Here is a 13,160-nt window from a genome sequence, read left to right on the forward strand (position 1 = left end):
CACAGCGCGCCCTGCTGCCCGGCCGGCGTTCCTGCTGCCGCCCGCCCCGCCGGCTCCTCCTGCTGGCTCCGCTGGAGGCTGACAGGTCCCGTGGCTCTCCGCCGGGAGGACTCCAGGGCCCATGTGCTGGAGAGGAGGGTGTAGGGCACTTGTGGGGCACAGGTGCGCCTGGTTTCCCCCTCCTCTGGCGGAAGGAGGAGGAGGAGGGGGAATTGATGGTTCCCATGGTGCCCAGCTGGGGTGGGATTCCACGACCCATCTGCCACAGATGAAGAAAGAGAGTCTTTTGCCTTTCTTGGAAGACGTTCACCTCCCCTCCTGGCCAGCCCGGGAGGGACTCCGTGCCCCATCTCCCACAGCAGAAGAGTGTTCCCTTCCCGAAAAGCACTAACCTCCTATCATGTCCAGCCAGGGAAGGGCTCCAGGCCCCATCTTCCACAGCAGAAGAGTCTTCCCTCAGCTGGAAGGCACAAACCTCCCATCCCGCCGGGCCAGGGAGGGACTCCAAGCCCCATCCTGCACAGCAGTACAAAGAAAGAAAGAAAGAAAGAAAGAAAGAAAGAAAGAAAGAAAGAAAGAAAGAAAGGAAGGAAGGAAGGAAGGAAGGAAGGAAGGAAGGAAGGAAGGGGGAAAGGAAGAAAGGGCCAAGTCCTTCCTTCCTTCCTCCCTCCCTCCCTCCCTCACATTCTCATTTCCCTCCCTTCCTTTCTTTCTTTCTTTTTCTTTTTCTTTTTCTTTCCTTCCTTCCTCCCTCCCTCCCATTCTCATTTCCCTTCCTTCCTTCCTTCCTTCCTTCCTTCCTTCCTTCCTTCCTTCCTTCCTTCCTTCCTTTCTTTCTTTCTTTCTTTCTTTCTCTTTCCTTCCTCTCTCCCTTCCTTGAGTTTAGCATCTTTCAATCTTCCTTCCTTCCAAACCAAGGGCAAAACCAATGCCTGTCAGAACGCATCTTCCTTCTTCGAAGAAATCTTTGAAATATCCAAGATTTTGATCTTTTTTCCAAAAAAAAAAAAAGTCTCTCTTTGCTGCTACAAATAAGACTGCTCTTAATATTTCAGGTCCTTTGAATGTTTCATAACGCTGGTCCCGGCGCATTCCAACATCAGATTTAAAATTTTAAGACTTTGTTTCTTTTTTCTTTTTCTTTTTTTTTCCTTTTTTTTCCAGCTCCCCTCCCATGATATACAGAATAAAATACAGAATAACAGAGTTGGATGGGACGGTAGAGGTCCTCTAGTCCCATCCACCGTGTGCTTGTACATGCCTTATTCCCAGAGTATAATTTGAACATTTATTTTCTTGTCCTTCCTCGTTCTGACCTCAAGTTTTAATTTGTCAAGACCGTGTCTTCTCCCTTTTTGAATTTTTCAGCCCCTCCCCAGATTTCCTAGAATTCAAATGGAATATTTATTTATGGATTCGTCTGTTTTATTTATTTGAGTGGCCAAAAAAACGTAGCAGGCCGAAAGTCAGCGACCCCTGGCGGCTCCAGGTTGCATATCCTTTCCTGCTCAGAGGAATTGGGATGCTGACATTTCATTCGCACAACCTCCTGGCTTTGCCTTTGTATTCTCTGTTCCTTTTAGCCAGGTTTGTGTTCTCACAACAGACCCTCATCCTATTAGACCTTCAGCTGGGAAACGGTGTTTTCTCCTAGGAAAAAAGGAAAAAAACTTCTACGTTGCATGAAGATCAGTGGAACCGAAGTTGCCTGCAGAAGTTGTGGGTGCTCCATCTCTGGAGGTTTGCAAGAAGAGACTGGACAGTCGTTTGTCTGAAATGGCACATGGTCTCCTGCTTGAGCAGGGGGTTGGACTAGAAGACCTTTAAGGTCCCTTCCCACTCTGTTATTCCATATTCTGGAGTCTCCTGCTTGAGCAGAGGGTTGGACTAGAAGACCTCTAAGGTCCCTTCCCGCTCTGTTATTCTGTATATCTTTAGGGGGAAGCTGAAAAAAAAAAAGATAAAAAGAAGGAGACTAAATGTAAATTTTATGTTGGAAATTCTGCTATTCTGCTAAGATGAAACGGGGAGAAAGAATGACCTTGAGAAGCGGGAGGAAGAGACACAGCCAAAATTATAGCTGGATACAAGGATTTCGAATACAATCGGGGTCAAAACTGCAAGCTGAGAAAGCATTTCAAACAGGACCCTCCCAGGTTTTCACAAAGGGGCCAAAACTCCCTTAATGCCTTAATACACTTAATTTTGGGCTTAAACGTTTATGTCCTATAAAATTCTAGATCTGTCTCCAGGGACAGAGAAGGGCCATGCCTATCTTTGGCCACAATATATATATTTCCTGTAACAAAACTCTAGAGGGCAATCTTGTCTAGAACATTAGAAGAAGAAAATGAATGTGAAAAAGGATGGGGAGATGAATTGGTGTTTTGAATTCGGGGAGCCCTGTTAGTATTCAGAAGAAGAAAAAAAGTTACATCCATCAACTTGCTTGGAAATATTACCAATGGAAGGGATGCTTAATTTGGCTAACCTTTTTATCCCAATTGTAATCATTGCAGTGACCTAAGTCTTCTACTCAACTCAAAGTTCAACACTAGTAGCCTGACTCCTTTTACTATGCCTTTATTAGTTAGCTTAATATATTTTTATATAAATCTTTATACAGGTAGTCCTTGACTTATGACCTCAATTCACAATCCATAACTCCTCCTCCTCCTCCTTCTCCTCCTCCTTTATTCCACATACCTCACTCTCTTCTAGCACTGATGATGTTACCTAGTTTGGTAATTAAACGTCTGCAAGAAAACAACCAAGTTCAGAGAGCACCAAGGTCCCCTCATATTTGCCCATGAATTTCAAGGCTAGAGGCTAGATCTGCATATCAGGATCATCCATCACCCTATTCAGGCTTTGCATTTGTAGGAATCCAGCCAGTGGGTTGTGCAAGCCATAATTTTGGTTGTGTGAACCCAGCTTCAAGAGCCGAAAGAAAGAGGTGTGCTTCAAATAAATAATATGCAAACAAAATAACTCCGGGGGCAGAAGCCTAAATATTTGGGCAGAAGGTAAGCGTGCTAAACTATAAATACTCGAAGTAATGAAAAATAAAATCAATGCGCTCAAAAATAACTAGCTAGCTGAAAGGCCCCTAATGCTGTTTATCGAAGGACGTTTTAACCTCCTGAGCATTGGGAGCCGTGCATCTCGGAAGAACGTCAACTAAATGGATCATCCATTTTCACCTTCGGTTGCAAATTCATTTGGCAGTGCATAAGCAATGCTGGAGAAGTGTGGAAAAGTCCGAGCGAATGTGACACACTTAGTCAGCGATCTGAGAGAGACAAAAAGGTCAGACTTCGAACGCTTGGCAGGTTTGGAGAGTGGCAAAACCCCAGTATCTGCCTCTGACTTTGCAAATTTTTACGAGTCCTAACTCCAGGGTGTGTTGCAAGCCTACTTCTGGGAGTGGGTGGGGCAGCATGAAAGGTAGGTGTGGCCTGAAGAAAAAGTGGGTGAGGCTAGGTGCAAAGTAATTCTAATTTACAAGTAGAATCTTGCAAGTCCGAAAGTACAAATCTCCCACTGTCTCTTTTACAGCCCGAGCTTATGCAGCTTCGGGCTATTCTCTTGCTTACCTGAATGTTCTCTAAAGCTACATTAACAAACTTTTGCCAGTCTGAGGTACAAAATGAACGTTGATCACCATTGATAGAAAAATGATATTGAGTGTGCAGAAAAGAGGAACAAAGATGACTGGGAGATTGGAAGTTAAAACAAAGCTTGCAGGAATTGGGTATGTCTAGTGTAATGAAGAGAAGGATGAGTGGGACATGATAGCAGCCTTCCAATCCTCAGGGGCTGCCCCAAAGAAGAAGCAGTCAAGCTATCCTCCAAAGCACCATGAAGGCAGGACAAGAAGCAAAGGATGGAAACTCATCAAGGAGAGAAGCAACCTAGAACTAAGGAGAAACTTCCTGACAGTGAGAACAATTAACCAATGGAACAACCTGCCTCCAGAAGCTGTGAATGCTCCAACACTGGAAATTTTTAAGAAGAGACTGGACAGCCATTTGTCTGAAATGGTTGAGCAGGGGGTTGGACTAGAAGACTTCCACTCTCCCTTTCAATTCTGTTACTCTGTATTCAGATTGTTGAAGAATTCACCAGTAAGAATGCTTTGAATATTGTGGGGGAAAACAAATTTAAATAAGAATTTTGTAAACAGGATCTATGACGAGGCAATCAAGTTGATCAATTAGAAAAACAGCTTTATGTCGATGTTATTATTTGCAGAAACATGAGAAAAATGTCTATATTTAATTGTCATTTATTGTCATAATAAAAATGTATTAATTTAAGGTTGGCAAAAGAGAATATTATTGGGAGAAGAGAAAATCAAGCAAAGCCATTACATGGACTATATAGAATTGCAGAAATTAATTGTTATTGATTGCTTTTTAAATACTAACCCAGACAACACGCTGTTTACCAAATATTAAGGTGATTATGTTAAAAATCAATAAAATGTTTTTTTTTTTAAAGAAAGAAGAGACTGGACAGCCATTTATTTGAAATAGTATAGGGTCTCCTGCCTGAGCAGGGGGTTGGACTAGAAGACCTTCAAGATCCCTTCCAATTCTGTTACTGTTCTGTTCTGTTGAAGAATTGAAACTAGTAGAATCCACTTAATGTACTACATTGTTTTAGATAATGAAGTTCCTTCATTTAAGATTGAAGGAAGAAATCAGGGCATTTTAGAATAATTAAACACTACTCTTCTGGCTGGAGGTGTTCCTGCTAATGAAGTCGCTGGAGAGTTGGAATTCCTTGATTTGTAAAACGGATATTTTTTCCCCTAAAACTAGAGCCCCTGGTCCAGTTCTGTTGGAGGATGGAAGGAGAAAAGAGTCTTGAACAAATGGGATAATTCAGCCACAATTAGGAAGGTGGGTGGTGAAGGACATGCATTTCCTTGCAGAAATGAAAGAGAAGGGCACATCTATAGGGCAGGAGAGGGCAATTAAATACAAATTAAATAAAAAATTGGGAACACGTTAAAAAGAAGGGCCCGGTTGTTGCAAGATGGCCGCCTCCTGAGATCTCAAGCTTGGAAATTATGAAGACTTTTCCGAACACGCGGACGCCAAACAAGGATTTGTCTTTTATGTCCAGCTCAGGAGCTTAGATGGCGGAAATCTTGGCAGGCCTGACTTTAGAGCAATTATTATTTGACTAGACAACCGTTTTATCTGAAACGCTACAGGATCTCCTGCACGAGCAGCGGATTGGACTAGAAGACCTCCAAGGTCCCTTCCGATTCTGTTATTCTGACATTGAACCAACCCAGGAAAAACATTTTTTTTTAAATAAAAAAACCCCCACCCTTCTCCATCCTCTTACTATGAACTCTGAGCAGGTTTTTAAAACTGGAAGGCGATGCGCGATTGCTACCATTAAGTGCAACCATTAATCCGGTCAGCAAATTCAGCGCAAACTAATGTTAGGTGATGTTTAAGCAGCGGTGAACAACTGCTGACTTTCAGCTCCATCTCCAGACCAATCAATTAAGATTTGGCAAGATCCAGCTAATAAATAAAGAAGAGTTTTTTTGCCTTTGGGATCAGGAGAGGCCCATCTTTCAACCCACTAAAGCTTCATTGTCTCTCCGGTCACCGGTTTCAAGGGGAGGTTGTGTGAATGCACCATGTTGTGTGTTTAAAGTTTTTATGTTGTAAGGCGGGGTCACAAACACTGAGGAGGCTGCATCATCACAGCTGATGCATTGCAGAGAGAGAGAGAGAGAGAGAGAGAGAGAGAGAGAGAGAGAGAGAATAAAATAAAATGATAATAAAATAAAATAATAAAATTAAAATAAAATAAAATAAAAATAATAAAATAAAATAATAAAATAAAATAAAAATAAAGCGATTGGGATTAACCCACCTGAATATGCACCACTCTGCATTTTGCTTGTTTGCTGACGTGGACGTTCCTCCATTATCTCTGCCTCTCCCTTCCACCTCGCCTGCACCACTAGCTACAACTCAACAAATTTGTCCTGAGGGCTCATGATTAATTCCTGCCCATAAACTTTCTGATGAGTTTGTGGACTTACAACACAGCAGCTACTCCAGGGGAGCAAAAAGTGCTTAGCAGGCAAAACACACACGCAAGCGTGCACACACACAACTGAAGCCCAAGTAACAACCGTCAAACCCCACATCCGCCTCTCCATTTTTCTACTTGCCGCAAAAGCCACAGCAGATACAAGTAGTCCTTGATTGACAGCCATTCATTTAGTTACAGTACAACAGCACTGCAAAAAAGTAACTTACGACCTCAGGGTCGAAATGAGGGGTCCTTGGTGCTCTCTGAGCTTGGTGGTTTTCTTGCGGATGTTTCATGACCCAACTAGGTAACATCATCAGTGTTAGAAGGGAGTGGGGTTTGTGGAGAGGAGGAGGAGGAGGAGGAGGAGGAGGAGGAGGAGGAGGAGGAAGAGGAGGAGGTCATCTTGGTCCTGTCTCAGTTTTCTTGCAGACATCTCATTACCCAACTAGGTAACATCATCAGTGCTGGAAGTGTGGTTTGCTCTCCAAGGATGGATGCAATTGCTCCATTTTTGTTCATCTGAATAATTCTCTGAACTTCCTCTAAGCCTCTGTTTCATTTTCAAAGGATCTCAAGATCTTCATCCTCACGTCTTACAATTTCAGGGGCATTAAATTCTGGCTGCTGCCCAGATTTAGAAGGCCTGGAAACAGGGCGGCGGGGGGGGGGGGAGAGCTCCTGCAATTTCAACCTCCCACCTTGAGGGATCTGGTCTTCTTTTCATTTCCCCAGCCTCAGCACCGATAGCGTTTCTCGAGGTGGTGACCCATATCACAGTCCTTCAATGGGGCTCCTTATCCAGTGGCTGCTTCATCCCGGTCTGCCGGTAGGGCTGGGACAACCTCATTAAGAAACCGAGAACTGCTTCCACCCCCAGTCTGATTAACACTTGCCCTTTGTTACAATTAGATCTGCTAATGATGGGAAGAGTGGCCTTCTGTATTGAATTAACCCGGCCTTCCAGTCCAGACGTGTGACGTGAATTCAAATAGACTCTCGGCTGCAAAGGGGGCTATTGGATAAGAGGGAGCTGGATGCACACGGGCTGGGTGAGGGGGCTTGCCCGAAAAGGGGAGGGGTAGAGAACTGGCGAATGTGCGTCTCCATCTGGCCAAGATGGAGATCTTTGAAAGTTTTGGGAAGTCGAAAGGGTTACTTGATGGAAACCAATTGCAGGAGATGACCGGATTCTTGAGATGGAGAGAGGGGGATCCAAAATTCTGTTTAGTGTGATATAGTAGCTCTCCCTTGTGGATCAATAAAGCAGGCCTGCGTGTCAATTTTGAAAGAAAAATGAGGTTTCCAATGAAATAAAACAGTATTGTTAAACGTTAATGTTAGCTTTGGAATTGCGTCGTTACGATGCTTTTGATCCCTGAGTTGTCTTCTTTTCAGTTGACTAGACAAGTTCCGGTGTTACCATTTCATCCGTTCGTGGATCCACTGTTCCATTGTACTATTTTGTGATTTTGGAGGTTGATTTAACCCCAAATGGTAGACCTTGAGGATGTCCTTACGAACCGCATATTAATTTTTTTCTGCTAAACTGAGATGTTTCAACCATTTCTGAAGGAAGAGTTAGAAATTATACTACAGCTGGCTTTGCATATTGTTTTAAGCTACTTTTCCAATTCATTCATTTTTTTCTGGATTCTGAATCATGCACTTTCCACATTAGTAACACGGTGGTTAAGTAAATCCGGCTTCTTCCCCATTGTTGGAAGGTGGCAAAATGGGATCACGTGAGCCCGGGACGCTGCAACCGTCCTAAGTACAAGTCAGTTGCCAAGCATCTGAGTTTTGATCCCCTGTGTGTAGTTTGTGACTTTCCTCTCTGTTGACTCTTGTGTATATTTTCATAGCTTCTTGGGTAAGAGGCCCTTTCAAAAACTCAAAAAAAAAAAAAAAACCAAACCAGCAAAAGAACTTTCTAAACAGCCAACACCCGACACAGAAAACACAGCAAAGCAATCTGCATATTAATGGAGAGCGAGCAAACAGTGCAGGCATCCAGGAACAAATAACAGGATTAATCAAAAGGGCTTTGCTTTTGAAATTGTTCTGAAGACCCCAAGCCCAAAGATAATAACCAGGTAACTTGATCCTCCCCTTCGGAAGCAAGTCTGAACACGTGAACGCCAAATCTGTTCAGCGTTTGCTCCGTGATTAAAAGAGAGAGAGAAAGAGAGGATATAATGATATTTCCTCATCTGACATGCACAGAGCCAGTTCCTAAGCAGATCTAGATTGACTTATTTATCACCATCGCCCCATCTTTCACGCCGTGCATCCAATAAAGGAGCAGTGAATAAAAAGGAAAACTTTTAACAAGGGAAATGCCTGTCTAATTGTCTCCTCACATCGACAGGCGTCTGTCACAGCAGCAGTCTGTGTTCCAAAATAGGACTTTCTCTCTCTTTTTTCCTCTCTCCCTTTTTAATCATCATTACGGATCGTCCTCAACTCACAACTGGTTCTTTAGTACTTATAACCTGGTTCCAAAGTCCTGACAGCCGTCCTCGGACCCCAAGGTCCTGTGACTGCATTACAACCAACACTGACCGTGCAGGCCGTTAGAATAAAAATTGAGAGCAAAACCCACTCCCTCCTATCACTGATGATATAACCTTAGTTGGTAATGAAACGTCTGCAAGGGGGGAAAAAAACCAAGCTCCAAGAGCAGGAAGGAACTCACAGTCCTCCTCCTCCTCCCCATAAACACAACACTCTCTTCTAGCACTGATGATGTTCCCTAGTTGGGTAATGAAACATCTGCAAGAAATTACCCAGCTCAGAGAGCATCAGAGACCCCATAGTCCTCTTCCTCCTCCTCCTCTTCCTCCTCTCCATAAACACAACACCACTCTTGTAGCACTGATGATGTTCCCTAGTTGGGTAATGTAACATCTGCAAGAAAACCAGCCAGCTCAACGAGCATCAGGAACCCCACAAACGTGGCATTGTCCAAAACAAGTCAGCCTTACTCTAGGGAACATTCTAGACATCCTCTTTGCAATTTAGTAGGAGAAGCTAAAAAAATTGCTTCTTGGCTCTGGCCTTTTAATATATTCATGTTCCCCGACTTTATTGGCTTAGCCTTTTAATACGTTCGTATCTCTCATTTCTCATTATGGCTCAATGATGCCTTTTTATTGTATTTTTGGAAACTGCCCACCATTGTTCGAGGAGTGGACTGCGCATAAATTTTGTAGATGAAAAAAAAAAATCCATCCATCAAAATGGTTGAGCGCCACGAAGGAGGAAAAGAAAAACATGCACACTTAGCATGTAGTGCCAACAATAAATTTGCAGCATTTGCTTTGCATATGCATTATGACACAGTTTGTTTTTTCTTTTTTTTTTGTTCCCCCCCCCCGAAGAGACGCCACCGTAAAAGAGAAATGTCAGAAGGAGGGGAGACGACGCAACTCAGCAAAACAATTTTTTTTAAGAAATGCTGGTCTTCTTTGTGGGATGAAGTTGGAATAGTCCAGCTCTTCTATTGGTTGAGGAACTTTGGGGTGTCTTCAAAACATGGTCTAAGTATCCATTCCAATTTTTAGTCTTGGTCACCATGATAAAAAAAAAGATGTTGAGACTTTAGAAAGGAAGCGGAGAAGAGCAACAAAGACGATTAGGAGGCTAAAACATATGAAGAACGGTTGCAGGAACTGGGTATGTTTAGTTCAATGAAAAGATGGACTAGGGGTGACATGACTGCAGTCTTCCAATATTTGAGGGGCTGCCCCAAAGAAGAGGGGGTCCACCTATTCTCCAAAGCACCTGAGGGCAGGACAAGGAGCAACAGATGGAAACGAATCAAAGAGAGAAGCAACCTGGAACTTTCTGACAGTGAGGACAATCAATCAGTAGGATGACTTGCCTTCAGACGTTGTGGGTGCTCCAAAACTGGTGGCTTTTAAGAAGACACTGACAGCCATTTGTCCGAAATGATATAGGGTCTCCTGCTTGAGCAGGGGGTTGACTAGAAGACCTTTGAAGACCCTTCCAACTCTGCTGTTCTGTATTCTGTAATTAATTGCTTCCAGAAGTCGTGGATGCTCCATCTGGAGGCTTTCAAGAAGAGATAGGATGACCATCTGTCCCAAATAGAATAAGGTCTCCTGCTAGAACAGAAGTTTAGTCTACTCCAAGGTCCCTTCCAACCTTGTTATTCTATGTTCTAATCATGATAGACATTTGGGCAAATGTCTGAGGTTGATTTCTCTGCCGATGGCCAAGAGCCTTGCTGAATCATCATTCCCGCTTTGCTTTTGATGAGTGTGCATCTTTCAGAGGCTGCTTCACCTTTGCCCTGTCCACTAACTTGTGTTTCAATAATGAAAGGCTAGCATTGTCACAGAATAATTGTATACCAGCAAAGGCAAAAAGGGGACTTCTTCGACCGACTTCTGTTTTGAAAATGTGCCTCTTTACACCAATGGTTTTCTTGACAGATAATGTTTCCTTTTTTGATGCTTCTGTCTTAAGATACTTTTGTACTAGGGTCTTTTTCTTCATGTCTCTCCTTTTGGGAAATGAGAACGACTTATGACTGTCGTTAGGGTGACAATTGTGAGAACACCCACAGTAAAAATACACTCAGAGCCACCACTTCAACATCCTCGGCATTGACAAATTTCACCATCTGTCAATTGCAAAAGGCAGCTTTACTCGGAACAGCTGAAATCCTGCGATCAAACTTTATTCAACATCCACATCTGTCTATCCCAGGTCCTTGGGAAGGACTTGACAGGTAGACAAAATTGCCCAAATTGCCAAATCCAGTCTGGACATCTGGCTGACTCTGCAATGAGCTATTTTTGTTTCATCAAGGAATGTGTTATTTCTTGATGAAACAAAAATAGCTCATTGCAGAGTCAGATATATATCTTAGGTTGGTATTCCTTGGACATTCAAATTCTACCCAGGATTGTTATCTAACCCGTCTAATATAAAAGTACCCAAAATGTTATTCATTCAGAAAGTTCACTAAATGAACTGTTGTAAATTGAGGACTACCTATACAGAGCTTGAGTCCTGTCAGTGTAGGAAGCCATAACATTCTTGATTTTATTTGGGCTCAGAAAGCTTGCGTGATGGTGGGTGCTCCAAGATTGAAGGTTTTCAAGAAGAGATTAGAGAACCACTTTCTGAAATGGTATAGAGTTTCCTTCTTGAGCGAGGGTTGAACTAGAAGACCTTCAAAGTCCCTTCCAACTCTCCATATTTATGTCATTCTGTGAATAACATCTGGAGAACTTCATAGTGATCATCCTTGAAGGTTCTTCGCCCATGCTTTGACTGCTGATGGGAAAATTAATTGGTAACCAGCATAGAGTCCTGCACAGGTCTTCGAAGGAGTCAATCGTCCCCTTCTGTCTTCTGCCAGGAGGTTTCTTCTCTCCTCTGTCCACATCCACCCCAGAGAGCCACTGATGGATTAATCTTCTGCAAAGACCGATCAATAATTTTTGCTGAGCTTTTCACTCTCCAGAGGGATTCAGATTTTCTTTGACAAGGCAAGGCGCACCTGATTAAAACCCGGCGCAGAAAATTACAAATGGGAACGGCCGAGACAAAGAGAGGGTGGGTTGAAGGTTTTATTGGACCATCAGCAAATCCATCTTGGATCGGTGCAGATCAATTGCGTGTTTAAAAAGAAGGTGGAGAAACACCCTAGAGTATCCGGTTGGCCAGTTGAACAGGACGCCTTAAATGTTTTCACATCTCCTGGCCTTAGGACGTCCCTCCCCTGGTTTTGATCCCTCCTCCTTGTGGCCATTAAGTGAGTTCTATCCAATTTTATGACTTTCTTGACACTTTTTAAAATTGAGTCATACAGTTGTTAAACAACTTTTGACATTGCTTGTCTCGAGCTGGCTGGAAAAGTCGCAAATCCCAATCAAAGGAAGGTGGGACAGCTGCAACTGTCGTAACGGGTTGCTAAGGGTCTGGATTTTGATCCGGTGATCATGGGGATGCTGTGACCATCATAAATATCTGGTTGTAAGTCTTCCATTATTTCGGCACTGCAGTAACTTTGAATGGTGGCTAAAAGAATGGTCTTGAAGAAAGAGTGATAGATAGATGGATGGATGGATAGATGAGACAGAATGGATGGATGGATGATAGATGAGATAAATGGAATGGAATAGATAGGTAGATAGGTAGGTAGATAGATAGGTAGGTAGGTGGGTGGGTGGGTAGGTGGGTGGAGACAGAATGGGTGGATGGATAGATAATAGATGAGATAGATGGAATGGAATGGAATGGGATAGACAGATAGATAGATAGATAGATAGATAGATAGACAGACAGACGGATAGCAAACAAATAAGCATCCCTGCCCCTCCATGTCCCATCATTAGTACCCCAGCTTTTAAACAAACAAAAGACCACGTTTTGTTTGGTCTCTTCCTCTATTTCCATAAAACCTCCACTTCTCACAAGGTGACTTTGCCGCCTCTCTCTCTCTCTCTCTCTTGCTTCTGAAAGAGAGAGAGAAAAAAAGAAGACCGTCTATTTTTCATATCCATTATTAATCTACAGGACCTTGGCTGCCCCCATTCCAAAACAGTTCTCTGTCTCTGTGATCTTTTTCATTTAAAAGAAAAAAACAACAACCCAGCATCCTTTTTTGTTGTTGTGGCGGTGGTGGTGGTGGATTTCTTTTTTCTTTTTCCCCCTCCCCAACCCAAGCCTGCTCCTGGCAAAAGAGGAAGCGTTTAGAGCACCCAAGGAGGACCACGGGCTGGTGCAAGGCGAGCGAAGCGATCCCACCAAAGCAGGGCTGGGAAGGCGTATCCTGCACCGGCAGCTTGTTTTAGCTTTGATTTTCGGTTGACAGCCGGCTGAAGGATCGATCTGAGTGCCAATACATAATGCATGAGCCTTCGCTCCCACCCACCCACCCACGCGCCCCCTCCCCTCCTTCGCCGGCGCAGCTGTGCACTGTGGAAAAGTGAAATTCTGCATCGCTTGAAAACTATCGCTTTGCAAGGATCTATTTATAAACACAGCTTCTCTATTTATACACGCCCGTGTGTCTGCAGGCCTGCGCATGGTGTGTGTGTATGTGTGTGTCA

This window comes from Crotalus tigris, unplaced genomic scaffold, assembly GCF_016545835.1.
Source record: "Crotalus tigris isolate CLP2741 ecotype Arizona unplaced genomic scaffold, ASM1654583v1 scf7180000024153.1733885, whole genome shotgun sequence".
Lineage (NCBI taxonomy): Eukaryota > Metazoa > Chordata > Lepidosauria > Squamata > Viperidae > Crotalus > Crotalus tigris.